The sequence below is a fragment of the Amblyomma americanum genome, chromosome 5 (assembly GCF_052857255.1).
Source record: "Amblyomma americanum isolate KBUSLIRL-KWMA chromosome 5, ASM5285725v1, whole genome shotgun sequence".
Taxonomy (NCBI): domain Eukaryota; kingdom Metazoa; phylum Arthropoda; class Arachnida; order Ixodida; family Ixodidae; genus Amblyomma; species Amblyomma americanum.
Window position 1 is genome coordinate 157,502,632 of NC_135501.1, and position 22,197 is coordinate 157,524,828.

The window sequence follows — 22,197 nt, forward strand, 5'->3', positions numbered from 1 at the left end:
GGCGAACGCGGAGCAGCGAAGGAGCAGATGTTCTTGTGTTTCCACTGCACCGCATCCGTCACACACATCACTCGTCGCGATTCCGTGACGCACCCGTCGTTCCCCGGGCCACACGCAGCCAATGCGCGCGCGGAGGATCATTGCACGTTGCGACCGTGTAAGTGCGCGAAAGCCGGTGACACTGTCGATGCGCTCACCTCCCGCGATGCGTGGGTCGGGGTGCTGCTTTCGGAGATGGTCGTGAATGGCCGCACGCACGTCCTCCAGCGCAAGGGGCAGATCGCTGGCAGGTAGTTGGTGTGCAGCGGTCGCGAGGTCGTCAGCTTCTTCGTTGCCGGCGATGCCGCAGTGACCGGGCACCCACTGTGCACGCACGGCACAACCTCTCTGCGCGAGGCGCTCGATGCGCGAGCGAATTTCCCGCACTAGTGGGGTACCGCGGCCGTTAGATTGCAGGCGGCTGAGGGCGGCGCGGGAGTCGCACAGCAGAGCACTCCTGGGCGGCGGAGGGCCGAGGGTGAGCAGCAGGTCCAGCCCGAGCCGGATCCCCATCAACTCCGCCGTGGTGGAGGAGCCCAGGAAGGTTGCTTGTTGCTGGCTGTGCAGTCGCAGGGCGGGGATGGTGGCCGCCGCAGCAAGGGAGCAGCTGTCGCGGGCCACTGAGCCGTCGGTGTACACGAGGAGATGGTCCTGGAGCTCCTCGTGTATGACGGCTCTGGCCAGCTGCTGCACAGCGCAGAGGGGTGTGCTCCGCTTTCCCGCGATGCCGACGATCTCTCGCTGTACCTCCGAGGCAGCAGGCCAGGGCGCGCAGGAGCCGTAGGGGGGTGGGCCTTGGGTCAATTGCTCATACTCGAGCAGCGCCGCGCCCATTCGTGAGCGCGGGTGCGAGCGCATACGCTGCAGCAGCGAGCCGCCGTCCGGTGCGCGGTGAAGCCGGTCGATGTGATTCAGTGCCCTGCGCGCTGCTTGGAGCTCAAGGGGCCACGCTCCTGCCTCGGCCAACGTTGCGGCGCACTGCGAGTTTTTGGGCAGGCCTAGGCACACGCGCAGGGACTTGCGGTGCTGAAGCTCGAGCTTCTTCCAGCACGGCTTGCGCACCGTGACGAGCGGCAGCGCACAGAGCACCGCCCCCAAAGCTGCGGCATTGTATAGACGCATCGCGGCTTGCTGGGAGATGCCCTGGCCTCGAGCGGTGAGCTTGTGCACGGCGGCGGTGATCCTCTTCATCTGCAGACAGGCCTTGGTCGCCGCGGGGCGGAAGGAAAGGCGCCAGTCGATGTCCAGGCCAAGGTACCGCACCGATTTACGCCAAGGAATCGGAGTCCCGTCCAGTAACAGTGGCGCAAGGTGCGCGCGCGAGCGCGGAACGCAGGCCATGGCCACCGATTTGTTCGCGCTCAGCGACAGACCAAGGCCGCGCAAGCTGGCATCGATTGCGGTCAGGGCTCCCTGAAGGCACCCCCGCACGCGGAACGCCTCGCCCGGTGGTCCCCGGCACCACAGAGCTATGTCGTCTACATATATGGACATGTACACATGGTGTCGCCCGCTCGTGGGGAGGGAGGCCGGCACCACCGACATGGCCACATTAAACAGAAATGGTGATAGGACAGAGCCCTGCGGCACGCCCATGTCGACCGGGCGAGGCTTGGAGAGCTTACCCCCTACTCGAACGCGCATGGTGCGCCCGCTCAGGAAGCCATGAACGTATCGCAAAAGGCGCCCGCTCACACCGGCCCCCTCAAGCACCGCGAGAATTGGTGCGCGGTGAACGTTGTCAAAAGCGCCCGAGACGTCCAGCAGCAGCAGCAGCGCAACCTGGCCTGCTGCCCTGGCATGCTCCAGCGCTGTAACAACGTCCGATATAGAATCAGCCGTGCACCGCATCCCACGGAAACCCGTCTGCCGCTCGTCAAACAAATCAGCCTCCGCAGCCCGCTCGTTCAGACGCTGCAACGCCATATGCTCCATGAGCTTACTTGCCGCCGATGTTAATGCCACTAGCCGGTATCCGCTCAGCTCCGTAGGTGGGCGCCCTGCCTTTCGGATGGGACAAACGACCGCGGTTCGCCAATCCTCCGGTAGCTCCCCGCGTTCCCACACCACGTTGATCTGCTGCAGGAGGATCTGTCGTTGCTGCGCATCCAGGTTTCGCAGCATTTGGTATGTCACCCCGTCCGGTCCGGGCGCCGAGCGGCGGCGGCAGCGCTGCAGCGCATTGTTCAATTCCGCCGCGGTGAACGGCGCATCACATGGACCTTCCGAGGCGACGGGCGAGGGACTGGCGTCGCTTCTGGGGCTCTCAGGAGCAGCTATCTTAGCGGCGTTTGCGGGGCTGGGCGGCGCGAACCGATCGGCAAACCGCTCTGCCAATTCTACAAAGCTGAGCCCGCTGGAGATTGCGAGTGCGGCCAGCGGTTGACGGTTTGCCTGTGGTTCGGTGATGCGCCGCAGGGTGTCAAACAGCCTCCGCGAGCTGACATCTTCCTCCATCCTTTGGCATAGTGAAGCCCACTGCCGGTGGTATAGCTTGTTGGCGTGGCGGCGCGCTGCTGCGTCCAAGCGGTTGTAGACAGTCCAGTCGGCGGCTCTGTCAGTCCGTCGCGCCCGTCGCTCTGCGCGATCTCTCTTCTCGCGCAGATTGAGCAGCTTCATATCAGGTGTGCGCTGCCCTGCCCTTACCTTGGCTCGTTGGGTGGCTGCGAGAGCGCTTCGGACTAGACTTGAAAAGAAATCTGCGCCAGTGGCCGCCGCCTCGTCGACCGCCCGCCTGAACGCACTCCAGTTGGTAATGGAGTAGGCACGTTTGGGGCGCGCCTCCATCGCAGTGGGTTCAATTAGGATGGAGTAATGATCCGAGCCCCAGAGAGATGGTGATCGGCGCCATGTCGCCTCGATGCCTCTGGATGCGAAGGCAACGTCGATGCAGGAGCCGGTTGTTCCGCGTCGTCGAAAGGTGGGCTCGCCGGTGTTCAAGGGGGTGAGTCCCAGCTGCGTTGCTGCGTCGTGCAGGTCATCTCCCCGCGCGGAGTGGCGCGCACTGCCCCACGCACTATGGTGGGCGTTAAAATCACCACAGATGATTTGGCGCGGGGCACAGCACGAAGACACAGCACGAAAACACAGCGCGTTCCAGCGACAGCTGGACGCACATAAACACTGGCCACCGACGTGTCAACACCACCGACGCGCACTGTCACCACCACGCACTCCTGGGCGTCAGATGTCGCCGCCGCCGAGCCGACGAGGGTGTGCTGGACGTCCTGCCGGACGTATATCGCTCACCTTGATTTCCCGGGGCGATGAGATGTGACACAACAGGGCACTGCAGCACAGGTGGGTTCCTCGCACGTGGTGGCTGAGTGGTAGCCAATGTAGCCAGGTAGCCGCATCTGGGGCTCCCCGTCATGTGAACGTACGTACGTCTCCTGCAGCGCGATAACTTCCGGCGAATCCTGTGCGATGCGAACTCGCATTTCGGCGTACCGCGCCGCAAGTTAGCGCACGTTCCACTGCAGGATGGATGGTATGCGGGAGGGAGCCCGGCGGCTAGCCATCATGCTGGCTTATCTGTGCGGGAGCACCCGCTGCTTCTAAGCAAGCCCGGTGTCCATCGGTGCCCTCCGGGAAAAGTGCGCTGAGGGCGCGCAACGCCAGCTTTAGGCGCGCGATCTCCGCGTCCCGTGCGTCAGGGAGCTGGCCGTGAGAAGCGGCCGCAGGCTCGGGCCACGCTGTACGGGACGCCGGGAAACCGGATCGCCGCTGCCGCTGCCGGCGCTGCCGTTGCTTCTGTGTCTGCTGCTGCTGTTGCTGCTGGGGTGTTCCCCTGACGACCTGCGCATAAGAAAGAGCGCGCGGCGTCTGCTGATGTTGCTGGACTGGGGCCGCTGTCTCAGCCTGGACGACGGCTCGGACAACCCGCCTGGACATCGGGGCCATGGATGTGGCCATTAAAGTGGCCACGTGACGCTCTCGCTGCCAGTGCGGGCACGCTGGGTCAATGGCTGCGTGCCGCCCCCCGCAGTTAATGCAGCGGGGCTTGCTCGCGCAGGTACCAGGCTCGTGTGGCCCGCCGCAGCGCGTGCATCGGGCAGGAGCACGACACACCTCAGTGGCATGCCCCAGGCTGGCGCACTTGGCACACTGGAGCGGCCGGGGACGGCAGGGGCGGACCGCGAGCCTGCGCTTGAATATGGTGATGAACGCCGGGGGTGTCGGCGCCGCAAAACGGAGAGCGAGTGTGCTGCCCGACAGAGACGCCGACACCATCGGTACCGTTGACTCCGCCGCCGCTAGCAGCTCCTCCGCCGTCCTGCGCCCGTCCACACCGAAGACCAGGCCGGAGCTTTGATTCCGAGGAGGAGGCTCCTTGGCGCAGACCGGCACGCCGCGGATGACGGCCGTGGCTAGCAGGGCCTGGGGAGCATCGCTGCTCCCCGCGTCCACTGCCACCACATTCCGCCGCATGTTTACCCGGACGGCGAGGACGCCCGGGCGGGATCCGATCTCCTCGGCCAACTCCCAGCCCTGTTCCCTGGTGAAGGCGGTGCCCTGGTTCGCCGGTCGAAACAGCACCGTCCCCACCAGGCTGGACGGGACCTCCACGGCAGCCGCGGCTCGCTCCAGGGCAGCTCTCCGACGCCGCTGCGCCTTGGTAGTGATAATGCGCCACGGGACCAGGCTGGCCCCAGCATCAGCGTCGCCGCTGCCTGCGGGGCATTGCTGCGGCGCGCCGCGGAGTTGGGCGCGCTCGCTGCCAGCAGACGAAGCCCCAGCCGCAGCCTGGTCTCGTGCGGCGGGATTTGGTGAGGTCGCACCCGTTTTTCTTCCGGACGCCGTCGCCCCACCAGCAACAGCAGCAGCATCAGCAGCAGGCTGGACGTGGGCTCCATGGGGCTCCTGCTGGGAAGGCCCTGCTCCTTCGAGTGTGGAGGGAGAGGGAGCAGTGACGGTGGGGGGCCTTCGAGCTTCCCGCTTGGCCACCGCGATGTCCCTTTTGGTTTCCAAGTCCCTCTCCTCCTCGGACCCCGTTGAGCGTCGCCGTTTCCGGAGAGCAGACTCGTCCATTGGGATGCACATGCTCTCCTCGGCTGCAGGCGTCCGCGGTGAGCCCGCAGCAGCAGCATCAGGGGGAGAGGGCATCACAGCCGGTTCCCCAGGAGCAGCAATGGCGGCAGGAAGCGCAGGGGTGGCCAGAAATGGCGGGGAGGGAGCCGCCATGGAGTTCTGCGTCTGATGAGCGAGCGCCATGGCGTCCCGCAACGCTAGAACGCGTGGGTCCGCCGGCGAAACGTCCAAGGTCCCGATGACGGACTCAAGGTTCTCCGAGGTGGTGATGAGCGCCGCCGTCAGGCACCTCACCGTGTCCCGCAGATCAGCGATCTCGGCCTGCATTCGCCGAATGGTGCTTGACGACCTTCCTCTGGACGGCGTTCGTCTCCGTGATCGTGAGCGAGAGCGGCCTGCCCTGCGTTGCTGATTGTCACCGTCAAACACAGGCCTTCGCTCGTTCACGGTGTCTGTGGCCTCCATGGGGAGACCCCGCAACGCCGCGAAGCCTTAGGCCCAGCGTCCGAAGGAGTAGAGAGCTAAAAAACACGTCCGCTCGCTTCGAACGCCCACCGAAGAATCCCCAGAGAGATACAGCGCCATTTCTTTTCCCCCCAAAAAAGCAATTATTAATTTTCTCTGTTTCTATAGAGGCGAAACGCAAAACCGCCCGTGTGCTGTGCGATGTCAGTGCACATTAAAGATCCCCAATTGGTCGAAATTATTCCGGAGCCCTCTACTGCGGCATTTCTTTCCCCCTTTCTTCATTCACTCCCTCCTTTATGCCATCCTTTACGGCGCACTTAAGGTGTCCGCCTAGATGAGAGAGAGATACAGCGCCATTTCTTTTCCCCAGAAACCAAACACCAATTTTTAATTTCCAATTTTCCATGTGCTGTGCGATGTCAGTGCACGTTAAAGATCTCCAGGTGGTCAAATTTTTTTCCGGAGCCATCAGCTACTGCATTTCTTTCTCCCTTTCTTCTTTCACTCCATCCTGTATCCCTTACCTTACAGCGAGGTTCAAGTGTTCGTCGAGATGAGACGGATACTGCGCCATTTTCATTCCCCCAAAACTTATTTTCAATTTCCAATTTCCCGTGTGCTGCACCATGTCAGTGCACATGAAAGAAAACCAGGTGGCCCAAATTGTTCCAGAGCCCTCCGCTGCGGCACATCTTTCTTGCTATCTTTTTGTGGCAGAAGCTACACTAGGCTACCAGTCGAGCATTTCGGGGTACATGGGAGAGGCAAGTTCTGCGCATGCGCCGTTGTCATGACAACCGAAGAGGAGCAAAGTGCGGTGAGCGCTTTGCCGTCTATGGCCCCGCCGCGGTGGCTGAGTAGTTAGGGCGCTCGACTACTGATCCGGAGTTCCCGGGTTCGAACCCGACCGCGGCAGTTGTGTTTTTATGGAGGAAAAACGCTAAGGCGCCCGTGTGCTGTGCGATGTCAGTGCACGTTGAAGATCCCCAGGTGGTCGAAATTATTCCGGAGCCCTCCACTACGGCACCTCTCTCTTCCTTTCTTCTTTCACTCCCTCCTTTACCCTTCCCTTACGACGCGATTCAGGTGTCCAACGATATATGAGACAGATACTGCGCCATTTCCTTTCCCCCAAAAAACAAAATATTATTATTGCCGTCGCCGCGCCCGCGCGTCCACTCCACCATCAAAGCCGAGCGTGACGTCACGCGGATGAGCAGTTGTGCACATGCGCCGATACCGTGGTAGCCAGAGAGACCCCACAGCTGCCCGCGTTCTTCGTCGGCGCCTCGCCGCACGCCGCTCTATCACCCGAACATCGCGTTGCATGCGCAGAATTGCGTATAAAAGGCGGAGATGTAGTGGGCGTCTGTATCACAACGTTTGACATGCATGCAGAGAAGGAGAGTGCAGCCGCTGTTAAACGGCGGTATAGGCAAAAGAAAACTCTTCCGATCCTGAGGTGGTCGCCTGACAGTCGGCTTGAACCGAATAAGAACGCTGGATTCTGTGCGCTCGTGAAACAAGGTATCAGGGCTGACAGACATCTCCCTTCGATCGCGGTGAATGGTTAAGCCTACTTTGTTCGGTTTCTGGAAAGCGGCATTATCATCGAAGGAGCCTACGTGGCACCGGGAGCATCTGTTAAGCCGGCGATTGATGTGGTTGCCACGTGTAAACCAGCATACGGCACGGTTTCAGTTGTGCGTGATTTTGGGTGATTTCAACAGGAAACAGGACTCTCTTAGTGTATGAAAGAAAAGTTTGACTTTAATTTAGCTTCAGACCCTCACGTCCAGACTACATAATGGGGAACTACTACAGAGCTTGTATACTACAAGGCTATAAGAAATCGAAATACTGCACAGACAAAATTGAGCCGGCTGCATGCTACTTCACAGATCATGGCAGTCCTCGTCTACGTCAAGCAAAATATATAAAAGGTGTGTATACCCAATGTCTCTTATTGCTAAACATACAGTGAACACACCAAGCTCAGCCAGGGAAACGTGCCTCTCGCTACGTATATAATGGCATAGCCGAGCTAAGCAACCGCCAATTTTTTTTTCACTCTCTCCTTGATACCTTTCCTTACCGCACGGTTTGAGTGTCCACGAATATGCGAGGCAGTTTCTGCGCCATTTTCTTTCCCCTAAACCAATTTTCAATTTTATGCATTCAGAAATCTCTAGTTACCTAGGTTGGAGCTACCCTGAATCCTTAGAGCCAACTTGGATAAATACTAAACTTGATTTTTTCTCTTTCGCGCGCTGGCTTACATGTGGAGTAAGTTGTATTTGTGCCATTCCATACCGAATTTGTAAAGCTGAAGCAAATTCGTTCCCCCTGTGCAATCAGTGCTTCATGTGCAAGGAGTGCACGCACCACTTTCGTCAGTTCGAATTGTTCGAACTGTTTAGAGCGCGTAAATACTGACACAGTTCGACTAAGACCAAGAATAAAGCAGCACCAGCGCAAGAATACATAAATATGGTACTTTTTGTTACAAGCTGCCGAAGGTCAAGTACCTATATTGGTGTATTATGTGAGAAAAATATTTCTTATTCCGCTCAGTTTAATGTGTCTGTTTGGAGGCTGCGTATTAGAAGCTTGAACGAAATGAGAAATCACACAAATCGAAGCCAGTATGTTGTCATCTAACACTGGGCTTTGCTCAGTCATTGTGCAAATGTTCCTGCACAACGTCGCCGGTTACTCATTTGATAAAAGCAGCCGGTTTTCTGCTGAAGTTACCTGATAGGCCTCATATTACTGGCTAAATTACAAAATGTAATTGGATATATTACTGCCACTTTTGGACATCATCCGTATCAGGAAGATTTTGAAGCGAATGTATAAAATACGCCAGCTTCTCGAGCCGTCAACAGAGCCACAAGTTTTAAAATTGAAAATTGGTTTTTGGGGAAAGGAAATGGCGCAGTATCGTAGCAAATTAGCAAATATCGGCGGACACCTGAACCGCGCAGTAAGAAAAGGGATAAAGGAGGGGGCGAAAGATGATAGGAAGAAAGAGGTGACGTAGTGGAGAGCTGCGGAGGAGGAGGAGGAGGAACAACTTTATTTACGTCATGGCCTAATGGCATCATGACCTAATGGCGCCGTGACGGGGGCCCAGGCGGCAACTCAGCGGAGGATCTGAGGCCTTTGTCGCTCAAGAGCTGCCGAGACCTGCTCGACGGCCCAGGTTTGCACGTCACGGTCAGAGCATTCCGCCGCAGCCGCGAGTCGCGGCGGAATCGTTATGCTTTTAGAAGCCTCGTCGGGGAATTTTGTGCAGTCCCATAGGATGTGCGTCAGAGCTGCGGAATAATTTCTATCACCTGGGGATCTTTAATGTGCACTTACAGCGGACAGCACATGTGAGCCTTAGCGTTTTGCCTCCATCGAAACGCAATCGCCGCTTTAGGGATCGTACACGGGAACTCCGGATCAGTAGCCTAGCCCCTAAACACTGAGCCGCCGCGGCGGTTGGGGCCGAAATTTTCATCTCTAATGTAGGTAGAGAAATAATAATAATAATTGGTTTTTGGGGGAAAGGAAATGGCGCAGTATCTGTCTCATATATCTTTGGACACCTGAACCGCGCCGTAAGGGAAGGGATAAAGGAGGGAGTGAAAGAAGAAAGGAAGTGCCGTAGTGGAGGGCTCCGGAATAATTTCGACCACCTGGGGATCTTTAACGTGCACTGACATCGCACAGCACACGGGCGCCTTAGCGTTTTTCCTCCATAAAAACGCAGCCGCCGCGGTCGGGTTCGAACCCGGGAACTCCGGATCAGTAGTCGAGCGCCCTAACCACTGAGCCACCGCGGCGGGTTGTAGAGAAAATTGAAAAAATGGTTTTTGGGGAAAGGAAATGGCGCAGTCTGGCTCAATCTCGGTGGACACCTGAACCGCGTCTTCCATTTTTCCGGTTTTTTCATTGTTCACTTCGTGACAGCAAGCTCATTCTACCAGTACCTCGAACACCCCGCACAGGCCATCCAAACAGCGTCCTCCCGCATCGTGCCTGCACTACTACATTTCGGAAATCATTTTTTGTCCACACACCGCGCGACTGGAATGACCTTCCCTGCGACTTAGCATAATTCCTGATCCAGCCCATTTCTAGACTGCCACCGAAGAAGCCATGTCATCGTCATGATTCCCATGTAACATTCATTGTTAACCGCTGTTCTTGCGCCCACCCCTCATGTAATGTCCCGCCAGGGACCTTTAAGGTTCATATTAATAAATCAATAAAATAAAATAGAATAATTGGTTTTTTTGGGAAGGAAATGCCGCAGTATCGGTCCCATATATCGTTGGACACCTGAACCGCGCCGTAAGGGAAGGGATAAAGGAGGGAGTGAAAGAAGAAAGGAAGAGAGGTCCCATTGGAGGGCTCCGGAATAATTTCGACCACCTGGGGGATCTTTAATTGCACTCACATCGCACAGCACTCGGGCGCCTTAGCGTTTTTCCTCCATAAAAACGCAGCCGCCACGGTCGGGTTCGAACCCGGGATCTCCGGATCCGTAGTCGAGCGCCCTAATCACTGAACCACCGCGGCGGGTAAAATAAAAGAAAAGGAAGGGATAAAGGAGGGAGTGAACGAATAAAGGAAGAAAGAGGTGCCATAGTGGAGGGCTCTGGAATAATTTCGACCCACTAGGGATCTTTAACGTGCACTGACATCGCACAGCTCACAGGTGCCTTTATGTTTCGCCTCCATCGAAACGCTGCCGCCGCGGTCGGTTTCGAACCCGGGTACTACGGATCAGTAGCCGAGCGCCCGAGTGAGAGAAAGAAAAACTTTATTGTTGGAGAGGAAGTCGGGGCACGCCCCTGGGTCTGTGCACGACCCCACTGCACTCGAAGTGTTTATGTCCCTAAGGTCCATAACACTGGCAGCCCGGCCGGTGGCGATTGTCTGCACGGCCGGGTCCTCCGAGCGCAGCAGGGTCTCCCAGTCCTCCCAGGCCTTGAGGTCCTCTAGGCCGCGCGGGGGAGGGTCCGCCGGGCAGAGGGAGAAGATGTGGAGGGAAGAGGCGAATGGTTCTGGGCACAAGGTGCAGGCAGGAGTGGGGAAGGAGGGGTGATAGTGGGCTAGGGTCAGGGGTGAAGGGAGTGTGTGTGTCTGTAGTTTGCGCCAGAGTGTTGCGTGTTTGTTATCTATGGAGGGGTGGGGCGGGGGTTAGAGCTGGCGCGAGGCTCTGTAGGCCTGCGTCATCTCGCTGAACGAGTGCATTCGCTCCCTCGCGAATCCCCGATCCGAGGCCACCTGAACCCGGTTTAAAGAACCTCGGGCTAAAAGGTTGCCGGCCTCGTTTCCGGGATTCCCGGAGTGCGCAGGCACTCATATAAGCTCTACATGGCGGGGTGGGGGTGCATCGGGCAAGCCCAGTATGCCAAAAGCAGGGACGTGAACTCGGCCTCGCGCAAAATTTAGAATTGCAGTTTTAGAGTCTGTTAAAATGTACTGGGCTTCCGTGCGGGTGATGGCAATTGCGATGGCGGCTTCCTCTGCAGCCTCTGGGGTGGTGTCAGGGGGGAGAGGTAGTGTGAGGAGGGCGGATGAAGAGCAGTCCACCACGGCTGCGGTTGCTTCGTCACCCGTGCAGGCGGCGTCCACCCATACGGCGTCCGGCTCGGAGCCGTACACTCGGTGGTGTGCCTTCGCACGGGCTCTAGCCACTCAGCCACCGCGGCGGGTCAAACAAGAAAATGACGCCTGTCTCACATATCTCGGTGGAAACCCGAAGTGCGCCCATAAGAGAAAGAAAATGAAAATTGGTTTTAAGGAAATGGAATTACGCCTGTCTCACATATCTCGGTGGACACTCGAATCGTGCCGCAAAAAAAACAAAATGAATTGAAAATTAGTTTTAAGGAAAGGAAATGACGCTTGCCTCACATATCTCGGTCGACACCCGAACCACGCCGTAAGAGAACGAAAGTGAAATGAAAGTTGGTTTTAAGGAAAGGAAATTACGCCTGTCTCACATATCTCGGTGGAAACCCGAACCGCGCCGTAAGCGAAGGAAAATGAAGGTTGGTTTTAAGAAAACAAAATGACGTCTGTCTCACATTCTGCTATTTCATTTCCCGAAACAACCAATTTCTTTTTTTTTAAATTGGCTTTCTGAAAATGTCTGCAGTGCTTGCGCGTCGTTTTGAACCTGATTTGGTTCTATATATCACCATGCAACGGCCCATAATACTCTTGTAAACATCTCCGAAGCTACATTAAACACATGCTGTACTGTGTGAGCGCTTTTAATCTCGTTTCGAAGAAAGCAAGATGTTTAGCAAATAAAAAAATGCCTACTACTGTGTGTGTGTCAGTATGGCTATCTATGGAAACCTGGGTTCGACCTGGGTTAACCAGAGGTAAACCACCGGCAATTTTTATTTTTACGACGCACTTCAATGGGTGTGAAGCTCAATGTATCTTGCGGACAAAGCGCTCTACATAACTTTCAATTAAAAAGATATCGCGAGGGTTTATACTGCAATTTTATTAACTGCACTGCCGTGAAATATGCCCTCTACACCGCGGTCACGGATTATGATGATTATTTCAGACTCTAAAACGTGCACAAGAAAATAAATGGGTTGAGTATTCGGGAATACCTCACCTTTGTAAACATTATAAGCGCTTCGAAAAACTTTCGGTCTAAACAAATTGCTTTTTTCACGAACCTTAGCGCCCCGTGGTTTCTCAGTTGTTATGGCACTCGGCTACTCACCCGAAACACATTGATTTGATTCCGGTTGCGACGGTCGGATTTCGATGGATTCGAAATTGTAGAGGCCCCTGTACTGTACGATGTCAGTGCACGTTAAGGAACCCCAGCTGGTCGAAACTTCCGGAGAACTTCACAACGCCGTCCTTCATAGCCTGAGTCGCTGTGGTACGTTAAACCCCCATACACCATAAACCGTATTCACGGCCCTTAGAATAAACTGCCTCCTTAGATGTCGGGTAAGTATTTTGCTCATTTGTATGCATCAAACAGGACCCATGCAAAGGCCTCGCCGTAGAACTTTTCAGTTATCCGGAAGTTTATAAGTGGAAAGTTCTAGGAATTTGTCTAAGGTAAAAGCTTGCCAAGAGCTCACTTTAAACAACTGGTATGAGATACCAGGCTTCAGCGAGCATTGCAGATTCGCCTTTAACATTAGTTAAAGCTTTCAGTTTAACTGACTTGAAAAAGAAAACCTTATCGTAGTCAAAGAGATTTTTTATCCTGTGCAAAACTTATGACATCTACAGCGTTTTATTCATCTTACTCTCAAAGGTTTGCGCTGCACAACGGTTGCGTTGTGTTCAACCCGTAAGCAGCTAAGGGGAGAAAACAGCACAGCAAGCTTAACAAATCTCGATGATACCATCGCTACAACATCACGCTGCCCATTGCCTTTTTACTTTTGTAACTCAATCCCTTTGTTGACAATGAGAAGAATGGTCAGAATAGAGCCGTAGGTTTCGTGGCAAATGAACTCCGGTGTATAGGACGCAAGAAAGTTATAAAAAAAAACAGTGCATGAGGTCAGCATGCAAAAAAAATGAGACGCGGAGCCAGAACTCACTGTTTTTTTCCCACCGTTGCTGCCAACGAAAAACAGTGATGATCGTCTGGCATCAACTCAGAAAGCTTTTTTTGTAGCCAAACAAATAAAGCCTCGTTTGCGAGATAAAAAAGACGGCATGCAATGCAAAAACAGTGATTCCTAGGCACACAAAGCCATAAACAAATGCCAGAACTTGTGCCAGAACGTTGTATGTGTGCTCAGGCGCGCCTTTTTGTTACTGCGTGTGTGATCGAAGCTGCCTTTTGTGGCACCATATCATCAAAATTAATTAAAAAGCAAAACAGCAAGGGTGATGCGTAATGTCCCCAGGAAGTTACTGCCAAATCTAGAATAATATCTGTCGCCTGTGAAAGAAAAAAATGAATGATTAAATGAACAGTCGTGCTTGTTCACGTTGACTAAAATTTCTCACGTTGGCTCTGGTCAACCGCTACCTTCAATTTTCGGTTTAGAGTGATTACCCACTCTCTGATGTGTAAAGCAAAAAGACCGTAAAAACGTCGCAATTTAATGTACTTTATTCCATTGTTTTTGAAAGTGTCACGAGATTATTATATGCGGACTACTGACGCACTATGATAGTGCTTACCTTCAGCTGTTTTTTTACTCATGACATGAATATACTTTTGCACGTCCTGCTTCTTCAGGAAAAAAGACGAGGGGGCTGTAACGTGAGTTTATTCATGTCATTTTTTTCTGCTAATCGAACTCTCCTGGTGGCTGTCATATGCAAGAGTAGCAAAAGAGCTCTTCCACAATACCTGCTGCGCCTCTTTTTATATTTTCTTTCCTTCACAAAAAAACATGCTCTAAAAAATCATACTACCAGCGGCTTGATCAGAAGGAACAGTCACACAATAAGAAGATTAAGCGCAAGAAGCAAAAAATAGCACAAAAAATCAATGAACCTCAAAGTTTCACAGCCGGATTGTTATAACTTCTTGCAACTTTACTTTATCAATGAAGGCATCTTGGCTGGCCGCTATTCTCGCTTTGATGCGGCTTCTTCTTTCACAGTTTGTCGCATTTCGGCTTTCGTTATTCAAGCCAGCGGAGTCAACATCAGTGATTGAATAGGATAATAAACAGTGTCGACTCTTTGCAGCCAAGTCAGAGTACATAGAAACCATCTCTAACTAAATGCCCCACTGACTGGTGCAATATGTTGCTCTTGCGACATTGTTTTGTTATTAGTATGCTGCCAGCTATAGCGTTCTTATGAAATAACAGAAAGTACTAAAGTTCTTTTGCTTATAATGATGCGATTTATTTATTTAAGCTAGAATATTTTGGTGTTCTATTGCTTGTTAGGTAACCTGCTCTTGGAGAATGTGAACTGTGCTGGTAAAATACTCCTACAGCATGTAAAAATCCTTTGATTTTTAACGCGATAGCTTCAAGGAGCTCTTTTCGGAGAAAATCCGGCGTCGTCGGCGTCGTGGATGGTGAGGTAAAAATGTACGGAAAATCTCCAGAGAAGCAACGTAGGAAGTAGGTGGGCCAGTTAAGTCACGTAATCTAGTGGCGTCATCACAACCTGCCAATCGGATTGTGAGCAAAGTGCGCACCGTGACAGGTAGCAGCTCAATTAAATATTGGCCGCTAAATGTTGCTCGGCAAGACCAACCTAAGTCGCACAAGTCCGACCGGTGGCAGCGCCTCCATCACAGGGCAGGGGCGCATCCCTTAACCGCTGCACCACTGCGCCAGGAGTGGTATGAGGATTCCCACAGATATATGAATGTCAAGTGGGCAACGACCAATTATTCATATATGCGCATTAAACCGTTAAGCTATCGCGTCAAGATCGGAAAAAATTATGAGCACATACTCTTACGGTCGAGCTTAGGTGTACGCTCCAATTTTTTCTTGCACCGTCTGAGTATGCTGTGTTCGAGTCGGGAAAAAAACCATATATTCGTTAAACTAAAATGTTTTACAACGCGGTAAAAAAATGTGCTATGCAAGGAAATAATCCTGTAGAGAATAAACACTCATTGCAGCAGAAGCGGAAATTCTTTAGTCATCATTGCATTTACTAAAACATTTGCCTTCAGTGACAAAGATTGTCCTAGCAATGAATGCCAATTTTCTAAGCAAATAAAAATGAGACAGGCAGAGTTGGTTTGAGGAGAATCTTTACAGTTTGCATGAAGGCCTAGTCACCCTTCAGAATGGTCGTGGGTAGGTGGCACTCTCTTTATCGTTTTTCATTACAAAATAACTTGGCGAAAGTTTCTGGCTACCAGCAACACCCACCGAGGATACAGAGGTGCGGGCATCAGTGGGCTCCCAAATATGAGGCAGGGGCTACTTGCGGCCACTTTTCACCGCGTAAGCAATGCGGATTGAAAAATATTGGAAACAGACGCTTTATTGCTGGCAGCAGTGCATTACAGAAAAGAATTTTCGTCATTTCAGGAATCCAGCTCACGAGCATCAAAGGAATGCAGATTGCCGCCGAGAGCTTTTCTCTCCAGTTTAAAGCATATTTCACAATTAAAAGTCATCAACATTGTGGCTTGTTGTACTTTGCTGTGATTGTATACGGTCGCAAGCGGGAATGTAATATAAGCAGGAGCCCGATTTCGTTTACGAAGCGCTCGAAACATACTGAATGGGTATATTTGCCCCTTATTCGCTATAAACCGCATCAGATTGATGGTATACGCTCTCAATGATTGAAACGAAGCTCTATGTATAAGAAGTCGCTGCGCACCTCCTACTGCCCCGATGCTGCCGCGTGACGCCTCTAACGGCTGGGAAGGGCTTTGTTCTTCGAAACACGCTCAGCAAAAGAGCGCATGCGCGAGACACTGCCTCGACGTACCCGGTAGCACCAGCGAGTGAATGTGCGAGTACCCACTGAGTAGAAATAAACTTCCACACCAAAAAGACCTCAAATTTGCAGGTCTGAACTGTGGTACCGAGGCATTGTTAGCTAATAGTGGTCCTAAAGAAAATTGCTTAAGCACGGTGGCCGTATTTACGCTTACATTTCCGCTTGTAATAATCAGTGTATCAGTGCTCTCCTACGCTTCCGACAAATCTTTTGGCAGTTATCAGTGTACCAGGAGATTGGTGGTTTTCTCGTGTTCACTTTCGTTACCGTTGGCGGCTTGCGGTAAATATTAAGGATCTACAATACATAGCAGAGCCCGCTTATGACGAGGTGTGACAGGCAACACACATCGTATGTGTCGTGAACACACAGCTAGCACAGGGATGATTAATGGCCGTGATTTGGTTTTGATTGGTTAATTATTTTAAGCGCGAAAATAGTTCGCAGGCTGTCTGCAGTGAACGGAATCGAGTTATTTCCACAAGGAAAGCTTATTTTCTAAAGTGAAGCGACGCATCGGTAAACGAGTCTTCTCGCTCTTCACCTCGTCTAAATGAAGCCAGTGTGGCCCTGATCCGAAGACCTGTACTTGGACTTCATCAGTCAAACGCACAGTCACCGTAAGCCTCCACGGCAGGATTAGAGCAGAGCGGGCAATGTCACGCACAAAAGGTGCTACAAGTCAGTTTATGCTGTCTGGGAACCATGACAGTCGGGAACCGTGAAAAGTGAGACAAGTAATGATGCATCTAGGTTCAGGTTGAGCACTGACTAACATATTGCTAACCCCTCAAACGATGTTGGCCTCTAGTTGGAACTGTTTATCTAATAACCCTATCCTTCCACGGTCTTGAGAGAAAAAACTTGTGCTTCAGGAGGCAAAAATTTGCTACCTCAGTGACGCAGTGACGTGCTAGAAGAAGTTAAAAATAACGTATCGCCGTTTATTCCGCTCATCTTTTGGCAACGCAAACAACGACTGTTTGCAGACGACAGAGCCTTTCTCGCAGTTTGAGAGCGGAAACCTGCCTGCGGGCACGGTCATGATGGGAGGGGCCACACGATAGAGAGAGCGACACACGTCGTTTTCAACACTCATGCTTCTCCAGCGGTGAGCCTAAAGAAACTAACCGCAGGTTTGAAGCGCGAAAAAACAGTTTAAAAAACATTGAAGTACGCTGTTAACCCTGTCCGGAAACTCTATAGTTGAGAAGCGCTGGTCGCCAGATGCAAATAGGGCATTTACGAGTCATTAGACGCGTGTGAGCTGTGTTTCCAAAAAGCCCTAGGAGACGTGTCAGTGGCACTGCGTCCCGCGGGAAATTTCAGCCCGGTGGCGGAAGAAGGGGAGGGGGGGGGGGGGATCGGCCGCTAATTGACAACGCAGCAAATCGAGCGGTAAGAGCTACACTACGCGGGTTCGTGCTCTAAGCGCGAAACAGGAGCTTTTTTATACGACAGGTCACTGTCGTTGAATCAACATTGTCAATATTTTGGTAGCTCCCGCTGAGGCCCACCTGTGCTCAGTGGGACGTGAAAAATGCCTGCCACCGACAGTGCTCAGGTCTACATTTTACAGCAATCGTTGGCACCCAGGCAGACTACACCGAACATCAGGGTACACGTTCATAAACTTGTTCTTTTCATTATGGTCTGTATGCGTCGTTTTCCAGCACTATCAGGCTTCCTCTGATGTGAGTACTGACATTTTACTGCTGGCGTAGCGTTGCGGGCCATAATAAACACGATATGAAGTTGATAAATTGAAACGCGTTTTTTTCCTCGAATAGTGCACAGTAAGCACTGTAACTGAAAGCGACGAGGGCTATTAATTATTCAGTCTGCAGTCTGCAGTCTTGCAGTCTGGAATAGCACTTATGTACCTGATTACGCAAGCCATCTTATGGGCTACTTTAGGCGCCACCGTACTACACCCCACATCATCGCTACCTTTCTCTTTCACGCATGGCCTGCAGACTGGTCGCAGGGTTTTGTGCTTTGCGATCAAGTTCGCGGCCACTTGAGACAACTATTCGGCCCATTGAAGTTGATTAGTCACGCTGCAAACTTTATTTTCGGTCTTCAACGTAGCCGAGGACTTTGTTTTAGTGCACTTCAAATGTGCACCACACTTTGATCCAAGCGCTAGCTAAGCGTGCGTTTCAGTGACTACAACAACCTCAATTTCGCTTATTTCACTTGGTCAATGCCAGTTCGTGTGTACATTAATTGCGTATTTCCTGGCCAAGAAACAGAGGCTAGCCTTAGCGTCGCTTTATATCCATTTGGGCAAGTGGCTCACCAAGCAGCTTTAATTTCTTAAAGGTGACTTCAGAATGAACTAGTGGCATCAAAAACTGACATTATTCGACAATAACCAAGCGCAGCACAATTACTTTTCACCTCTGCGTTTATAGCCACAAACTGCAGTTGTACATAATTATCGCTATGATTTAAGGAACCAAATTGTAAAAAAAAGATTACGAGAAACGCAGAATTGTACTCCACGGCACGAATTGCATATACCCCATTAAAATATACATCGCGCACAGCAGCAAATGTCCTCCTCCTCCCGCATCAAAATTTTAAAAAAGTAGTCTTGCGGCAGTGTTGTGCAAAGTGTTCATTTTACGCTGTCTTTACCATGTCCACTGGATCCTCTTTCAACGGTTACTTGGTATACAAGTGAAATTCAAACATCCTCGACAAGCGACCCGGCGATGGGGTGGCTGTTGACCGGACATTACCATTGGCAATACGCAGACCTTGCCAAAACACAGCCAATGCTGAGGTCCAATCGCTAATCACCCAATGGCCGGACCGCTTGCAACAGGCGCTTGAAAGCCGCGGGTGCATCTGCGTGGACACTGACTGAGGACCCGATGGGCAGGGAATAGAAAACGGAAAACGGAGAGCTTATAAAATATGGCCCCTGACAGCACTAATCCAGTAGAAGTATACTTATAAATCTCTTAATATTTGTTTCCAAAGAAAGAAAATAATACCTGAGTTTACGAAAATTAACTGCTTTTTATTGCTTATTCATAAATTATTAAAAAATGAAAAAAATGTTGAGGCCCAGAAACGAAGGATGCCAGCCTGAATTTTAGGTTTTTGCGAATTGCGCAATGGCATCGTGCCCCAAAATATCCACAACACTGATATGCGCCTAGGAACGGTTTCGGACCCTGAGAGGCCTAAAAATTATAAATGTTGCACAATTGAAGAATGTAGCGATGATGTGAATTGAATGTGTGCGCTTAATTCCCTGCCCGGGACGCACAGAATACCGAAGAATTCAAAACTAGCCTTTCGGGAGGATAGAAAATGCACCTTTTGAGTTGACCATGTTGCCAAACTTCTCCGAGCATTTCAGAAAACCTTGGACCACTCCTGCAGCTGCAACCCTGTTTGCTAGAATTTTCAACTTTCGCGTTGCGCGCAAATATACTGTAAGCACTGTTTCGTCGCGGAAACTGCCTAGCAAATATGGCTACTTGTAAAAATAGCCAAGGGAAGCAGGGGAAAATGTGCAGAGGGCGATAGGTCAAGACAATGCAATTCAGGCTCCGCTTTGCCCATCCAGGCAAGCACGCTGTTATGCTAAAGCGAATGAACGAAACCTCCGTGTTTGCGCAGATAAACGGAGACAAATAATGTCGACCAGTGCTGTACGGGGGATGTGACAATTACCCAGTGTCGCACTCGGAGGATATGAAGCCAGCGTAATGAAGGCGCCTTCGCTACTCATGCTACTTTTATGGCCCGAATGGTACGTCAGAGGCGGGTTTCAGTTTGCCTAGATCCTCGATTGCTAGCGGCGCGTAAGTAAGTTTGACCACCTGCCTCAAACGTGTTATGTCGCACCAAATTGAATGTTCACTCGAGAATGATAGTGGAAGACGTGCGCCTACATGTACGAAACGCCAAAGAGTGGTGGTGCGCTTTTTATCTTACCGAAAGGCTGCAACGTGATGAGCCGCAAAATGATGGTGCACAAATGTTCATATTTTCAGTGGAACACCCAGGACCTTGGCAGCATCGCTCAGTAGCGAGAATACATTATTCTCGGTTTAGCAAAAAAACTGCCTGCACTTTCCCGGAAAGTGCACCGTACAAAGCTCTCTACAGCTCCGTCGTTTGTTCAAATTGCTTCAGCGTCCATCAAGTGCTGACATACATCCGTAGTAAAAATTTTATCCAAGACAGTATAAGCGAAAAATGTTTGAGTACTACTATTGTCTAAACTACAACCTGGGAACATACATTCAACTTAAAATTCATCTTGCGTAGATACTCGGATTTCTGGGCAAGCGCAATTTTCATCATAAAGTTCTTTGTGAACGAAAATTTTTCATACATAATAAGATACCAATATAACAATGAATGTATCAGTAGAAAACCCCTCTACAGGCTTTCATTCTTCTGCCAGTGACGTATTTGCTTTCGTAAATAAGGTTTCCCCATTGGTTTTTTATGAACACTTAACTACTCTACGAGAGCGAATGACAAAAATTTGAAAGAAAGATTTTGTTACGCTCCAGAAGAATGTCGCATTACCTTCAATATTTTCTTGGGTATCTTAATACGGCCCAATTCCCTCAAAATTAAAACTGATGCCCAAGAATCCTGGACTTTTTTATCCACCATCACATGTTTCGTATTACTCAATTAATGCACAGTTACGTGTCATGGAATTTGTCTTGGATTTAAAAAAAGTTAAATTTCTCTGGAACAGTTGCCTTCCAAACACTTCTGCCAGTGGGTGTGTATACAGATGTAAAAACGCGCCCCTTCGAATCGATTGTAACAGGCGCCAACGGGTATGCAGGCAAGGTAACTTAGAGACGTTCCCTGATGACGCAACGACGCTGAGGAAAGCTGCAATCAAAAGGCGGGGATCAGCATGTTTTAATTTTTTGTTTGCTCATTGCCATCAGGCTGGTTCTTTTTCTCCCCTCCTTTAGTAGTTGGTTTAAATTAATTTTTTTTACTCTTAAGCTTGTTCACTCAGCTGTAACTGTGCACCTGCAGAAATCATTTAAGCAAGCACTTTTATGACGCGCTGAATCAGTCTACTCTTTGCGCATGTGAACACTTGCAACCATCCAAGCTGCTAACAGCGTCAAGTTCATTTCCTAGTGACACGATCATGTGCCTGGAGGCTAAAACTTTGCGCTGCCGGTGCCAAGCAGTCCAGCACAGGATACCACCAGCTAGCACGTGACGCTCCCTGTGACCCAGTCGAATCTGAAGAAAGTTTGCAAAGTACAGAGCAACAACTTACATTGGTTGTCACGACGACCCTCATGGAAGAATAGATTCGCCTTGCAGGTTAAACGACACCTTCGTCTTGCGGGTGTTTAAGGATTATCTAGTTTGAGTACCGGACAGAGATGCCTTAAGTTTTCCTGTTGCTTGCCGAGTAAAAATAACGATTCTCTCAAAGAGCATTAAGCTGGCCAGCTTGACAATGTCATCGTGGTGATTTGAAGCGGTCGGTGTTGAGTATTTACTACCGGACTGCTGAGTTGATCACACAGTTGTTAAGGTTCTGGAATCACAGCGGAAGGCATATGAAGGACGACCAGTTTGCATAGGGCTACCGTTATGTGACATTAGCTAAAAAATGTCGAAACACGACTAGCTCTCTTCGCTATAGAGAAACCCACCGTGCATGATACTAGGTTGATGCCTTCTTACTGATCTCTGAAAGAGGCACCGGAGGCTTCGTTTCTTCCCGTTGCCTGTTACTATGCGGCTGCTCGTCGTCATAATTTGGAGGAGGAGGAGGAGGAGGAGGAGGAGGAGGAGGAGGAGGAGGAGGAGGAGGAGGAGGAGGAGGAGGAGGAGGAGGAGGAGGAGGAGGAGAGCAGCGGCAGCTGTTTTCTTTTGCCAATTTAGTTAGCAGAGAATATTGAGCTCCCTGGATGTCTCTTCAGGAGTCAGTCTTTGAAGGCACAAAATACATCTCGTCAAACACCATTCGTCCCATATTTCATATCACATCACACATGTCGCACACATCAGCAAAGTAGGAACATGAAAAGATTTCGCAAAGTCTCAAACACGACTACATGCTGCTCAAAGTAATTGGACCTTAACGGACGTTTTGTCCTTAATCGCTGCTATCGAGAAAGCTCTTACACTGTAGCTTCCGCGATTGCCAGAAAGAATAATTTAGCCAGCAACCTGCCTGTAGTTACACCGAAATGTTAA